We start from the raw sequence: 6,254 nt of genomic DNA on the forward strand, positions 1-6,254 counted from the left end.
TCCGTATTACCCCGGAAACGGCAGCAGACGACACGGTGGCATCAGAAGATAGGTGGCTGACAAACATGCACCAGTTCCTAAGCACGGGCCTGCCACCGGAGGAAATGAACCGGGACGAGAGGAAACGACTGGCGGTGCAGAGCCGCAATTTCTGTCTATTACGGGACACTCTCTACCACAAGGGAGCAGATGGAATATGGAGACGGGCAGTCCGAAGTGACGAGAAAGAAGTAATCTTACGGGAAGCACACTGTGGGGTTGCCGGAGGACACTATGCCGGGGAAGCGACGGCGAGGAAAGTATGGCAGAGCGGCTTGTGGTGGCCCACGACGTTAAAAGACGCCGTCAAATATGCTAAGGAATGTGACCTATGCCAACGAATGGGCCAGCCTACGGAGCAAGCACGGATGCCACACCAACCGGTACTTCCACTAGAGCCATTCCAGAAGTGGGGGTTGGATTTTGTCGGACCGTTCAAGCCACCGGCAATGAGAACGGGTAACCGTTATGTCATCGTGGCAACGGATTATTGCACTAAATGGGTGGAGGCTAAGGCCTTGAGAGACAATACCGCATCATCCACAGCAAAATTCCTTTACGAGAACATTTGGTGCCGATATGGATGTCCGATTGAACTAATCAGTGACCAAGGAGGGCACTTCCTCGGCCAGGTAGTGAAAAGCTTAACAACGTTCTATGCCGTGGTTCATAAACGGAGCACACCGTACTACCCACAGGCGAACGGATTAGCGGAGTCCACCAACAAAACTCTGCAGAACATTCTCCGCAAAATCGTCAACGAAAACCGAACGGACTGGGATACAAAGCTTCATAGCGCGCTATGGGCGTACAGAACGGCATACAAAACAAGTATCCGGACAACGCCGTTCCGGTTAGCATTCGGCTTAGAAGCGGTCATGCCGGTCGAGTTTCAGGTACCAAGCTTACGGATCCAACTACGGGAACGGCTGAATGAAAAGAAGTCGGAGGAAATGCGGCTAGCAGCACTATGCGAACTGGAGGAGCAACGGCTGGCCAGCATCCTCCACATGGAACTGGAGCAACGACGACGGAAAGCGTTCGTTGACCATCACCGGAAAGGTAACGAAAAGATGTTCGAAATCGGAAAGCCGGTTCTAGTATTCCAAACGAGGATGGGCAAAATGCCGGGTAAACTACGGTTCAGATGGACAGGCCCGTATTGGCTGACACGGGAATACAACGGGTCCTATCAGATAGGGACACTTGCCGGGGAAGTACTAGGCAAGTGGGTGAATGGATTTCGACTAAAGCCCTATAAAGGACCGATGCCAAAGAACCCGTTTATACAGCTCACCGGCACTATACCGGGAACCTGTCCGGGATCGGTACGGATCGATCCGGAAGAAAAAGACGACGGGGAACCCGTAGTAGAGACGAAGGAAGACACGGCAACCCGTAAGGAAAACGGTCAGGGTCCGAAGGGACCTACGGATGTGTAAGGTCACACACCGTCATTAAATAAAAAAAAAAATAAAAAAAAAATTAAAAAAAAAAAAAATCATTAAAAATCGAGGTATGAACGGGTGTGAAAGCAAGGCGCGAAAAGGTACGTAGTGGGCATTTAAGAGACGCCACGCTACTTAATACTAAATTGGTACACGACGTGTGCATGCTCGAAAAAGGCGCCAAAACGCACAAAGAAGAAGCAGAACGCATGGAGACCTTTTCATTTCGCGAGCCAAGAAGCACAGAAGCACCAAGGCAGTGGAAGCTGAGCAAACGCGAACCTGCACGCAGAGAACCCCCGCGCTCAGAACGCTCTCTCTCTCGCTCTCACTCTCATCACCACTCTACCTCGCCATCTTCCCTCGACCTTGAAGCAGACATGGAACCACAAACGCTGTCGGAAGCGGCCAGGAAATGGTTCAGGCAAAACGGACTGGAGGGGTTCTTGGCCATCATGGAGGCACCGCCGCACAGAGAAGCCGATCGGGTCATCAAGGAGCTCGCCACAGAGGTCATCACCGAGGAAGCGATCCGCGCGCTAACAGGCCTTCCGGAGGGAGGAATCTTTCAGATCGATAACCCAACCTCGGAGCAACTCATCCGATATTTCGGTGAGTACTCTGTTGCCGGCAAAGGCTATCGGACGCAGGGCGGCGAAGATCCGCTATTCAGGGAGATAGCTCGAGTGCTCCATGAGTACGGTCACGTATACCCCCGACCCCCTGTCATGCCAAAAAATCGGGCAGGGATGATCATAGCCACCTATGAAGGGATCAAGGTGGACTGGCCGGTGTTGATTGCAGACGGGTTGTGCATGGCAATCGACATGGTACGAGGGAAGGACGGCAAGGAGGGCCGGAAGCTCTGGCACGTCGTAGCTCAATGGATAACATTGCTCGTGCCGCCGGTCGACACCGTCCAGCCAAAGAAGCGGCCAAGAGTATCGGAAGGAAGCACCTCGAAGCCGACGTCCAAACGTCAGCAGCTACTGGCGTCGAAGGCGACGAAAGGGAAGAAACGGGTCCCAGAACCGGAGGAGGTGTCACCGGTCCGACCCGTCAAGATAACCTTACGGAGACCGGGACAGAAGGAACCGGAACCCTTGACGGCACAGAAACATGCCGTGACACAGGAAGAGGAAACGGAGGAGCCAGAAGAGCACCTCCAACGACGGTCAAGAAGTAGGACCGCCGAAACAGGAGGGGAGCGGTCGTACCCGCGAGAGGCAGAAACGCCCCCAACTCAACCTGAGCAAACCACAAGGGAAGAACCGGAACCGGTGCGTAGGGAACCGGTCTTGTCGACTTCTATAGAAGAAGTCAGTCCAACGGCTCCGGAGACGGCGAGAACCGGAACTCAACAGCCGGCGAGCCCAGCCAGAGCACACGGCGGCCAAGGAGTAGAACCAGAACGGCATATGCAGGCACTCAGGCCAGACAAGTCCACAGTGAATGAGCCGACCCGACCAGTACAGCAACAAGGCACCAGTAGCATGTGGCTACGGTGGGTAGGCGAGGAAATCGCCGGAGTGGTCGAGTATATAGAGGCGGAAGAGAGAGCGCACCAGGAACGGTTGCTCGTCACAACCGTAGATCTAGAGACGGCCCGGTCCAGAATCCGAAGCCTTGAACAAGACTTGGACAGGGTAACAAGGGAAACACAAGTCCAAGCACCGGTGACTCCGGGCAATGTACAGAATAAAGTGTCAGATCAACCTGTACATAGCAATCAGACCCCGGCAACGGAAACCGTTCCGGAGAGAAATGCGGCACAAGCCCAAGAGCTTGCGGATTTAAAGGATGAGCTTGCTGCCCAAGAAGCGCTGAGGAGCCGCGAAAGAGAACTGAAGACGGCAGCGGAGGCAGAACTCAAAAAGACTGCTGAGAATCTACGCCGGGCCGAGGAGAGCTTACGGAAAGGCCACCAAGCGTACGACCGGCTCAAGGAAGAGAAGGAGAAGATGCTGCAAGAGAAGGAGAGACTCCGGAGGAACGCCGAAACAGAAGTAGAGCGCCTGAAAGAGGAACTCCGGCAGGTAAAGGACCGGGAGGACCGGAACCATCGCCAGATCAACGGCAAGCTCAAACTAAAAACAGAGGAATTTGAGAACTTGCACCGGGAGTATAAACGGTTGCAAACGGAGCACAAGGAACGGATGGATGAGCTCCGGCAAGCAGTTGATCGGACCGCAACCGCATTCGCCAAGGAACAAGCGGAAAACAGAAGTCGGTTGGAAGAGGCGGAGAAGGTTCGGACAGAGCTCCTGAGGCAAAAGCAGGCGGAAAAAGAAAGAGCGGCGGAGGTACTGCAGAGGCTGCAAACGACATATCAAGGGCAGCTGACGCGCTACAGAGAGCAGGCGGAGGATACGTCAAATCTCATCAAGCAGTTGAAGGAGGAGCGACAAGTGGTGGAAAGCAGAGCACAAATGGGAGCAAGTCGCATCCAGGATATCATGCGGGCCTGGTTGAACCAGACCAAGAGCTTGATTGACAACGGCTCCGTCAAATGGTGGACCAAGTGGGCCACGAACGCGGCGGAACTCCAGTTGCTCCGGGCTGACGTAGAGAACCGGCGGAAGGAGGGAGAGGATTGCTATATGCTGACTTCCGAAGACTTCACCGGCATAAGAGATGAGCTTGCCGAAGACTTTCAAGCCTTGGCAGAGGACCAACTAGAGCAAGTCCGGCAACTTGTAGCTCAGCTGGACGACGACAGGCTGGAGGCGCAGATCCAGTTTGAAAGCTACGAGAGGTCCCGGATCCGGGGAGAGAAAGAACGAGAACCAGTTACGGTCAACCTCAGTGATGAGGAACCGTTACTGGAAGGAGACCGGACCGGAAGCAGTCAAACGGAGATGCCGGAGCCAGAGAGACAAACGGAGCAGCCGGAGTCAGCGAAACAAATGGAGCAGCAGCAGCAAGCAGAGCAGCCGGAGCAGCCTCAGTCCCAACCTCAACCACAGCAGCAGCAGGAAGCACAGCCGCAACAACCCCAACCGGAAGAACAAGTGGAAATTCTTGAACCAAGTATTTTGGACAATTTGGGTGAACAATGAAGGGGCCGAGAAGGGTTCGACGTACAAGGTACTGTCCCACGGGCGTGCCATGTGTTACCGGCCGGCAAGGAGTCCAAAATACGGAGTGAAGGAATTAATTAGATGGTTGTAAATGAGCATAGTGTGGACGGACGGACTGGAAACGGTATGCCGTTCCAGATCCGGACGGATTCCGAATAGGTGCGAGAGGCACCGTTTTGTACTACGGGCCGGAAACCTATTTAAAGGCCCGGACCCCATTGTAATGACAGTGGATAATTAATAGAGCTTATGATGTTTGTACTTCTGTCTTGATTTCCGTTCTGTAATTACTGTTATATCTTACGCGTGTAATCAACCGAAGCATTCTAATCGTGTAACCTATGTAAGTCGGTGTAATCGTTGAATATTAATCCTATGCCGTAATCACCCCTTTGGTGAAGTGTTTCCGTGACACCTTGTGTTAGGCCTTGTCCGGCTAAGAGAATAACAGGGAGAGAGAGTAGAGAGAGAGAATGATGACAACAAGAAGTATATTATATGAAGGAAGATACAAGAATAGCTAGGAGGCTTACGACTGGCGTTGAACCGAATTGGTTCTGAATAATGCCATGTGCCTCTATTTATAGTACTCTCAGGAGTACTCCTGAAGTTTCTAGAATGTTCCAGAGTACACAAGCTCACGGGTTCGAATCCTTCTAGGGCCATATCATGACACTTGTGAGTGCCCAATTTGTCGATCTAGACAGAGCACTGTAAATCATCAGAGCATGTATGCATATCCATGAGTGGTCTTTTAGATTCAGTATTGTGCACGAGAGAATCTGAGGCTATCTTCCACAATTATAAATGTGTCATGGTTTTATGACAATAATGTGGACCTAGTACATTTAGGTGGTGTCCAAATAAGTTGAGTAGTGAAATATTAATCCCTATCAAGTTATTAGGTGAACAACCCTTTCAAAGGAAAGTTGTGTAAACAAAAGGAGGTATCCTTTTGAAACAAGTTTGGAGATGAGATGAAATTTTTTCGGGTCTGGCCATGGTAAAGGTGAACATGATGGAGTAGGTGCAGTTATAAAGTGGACACTTACCCATGAACAACTAAAGGCAAATTATGTGCATATGAATTGTGTAGCACGAGTAGTCGATTTTTTAAGAACGAATATGTCAACGAGTGCAACTAGTGTTTATTCCTCGCAGGTCTGAGATATCAAACGCGTATTTTGGGAAGTGAGTATAGATGAAGTAAATTGGGAGAAGACATGGGAGTGCCAAGGAATTCCCGAATTTTGATTTCTCCATGCGGTTTGGGGTTATTCTAGGTTGGATGGTCATTGCATTGCGGTTAGAGAATTAACATGTTTTTGCTTCCATTGTGTGCGAGCAAACTAGAGGCATTGTTTAAACAAAGCATATATTAAGAATTGGGAGTATCATACATTGATCGATAAGGAAGAAACTAATGGAGAAACAAAAAACAAACAGGACTTTTGTTGGGAAACAGGTCCCTCTAGATGGGAAGAACAACGGAATCAGTTGATGGCTGACTCGATCGAGGCCGAAAAATCTAATAATAATCAATTTGACTAATAACCGAAACAGTCGAAGCCGATTTGAGGCTATAATCATATATGAATATGAGTATAAATATACTTAGGGCAAGTAGTTAGTTGATTATTGATTATTATTGTTTTAAGAAGTTATAGTGAGTTGTTGCCTCTGTAAC

The sequence above is a fragment of the Azolla caroliniana genome, unplaced genomic scaffold, assembly GCF_043228905.1.
Source record: "Azolla caroliniana isolate FFs.n. ecotype wild unplaced genomic scaffold, voAzoCaro1.0.p SCAF_8, whole genome shotgun sequence".
In the NCBI taxonomy this organism is placed as follows: Eukaryota; Viridiplantae; Streptophyta; class Polypodiopsida; order Salviniales; family Salviniaceae; genus Azolla; species Azolla caroliniana.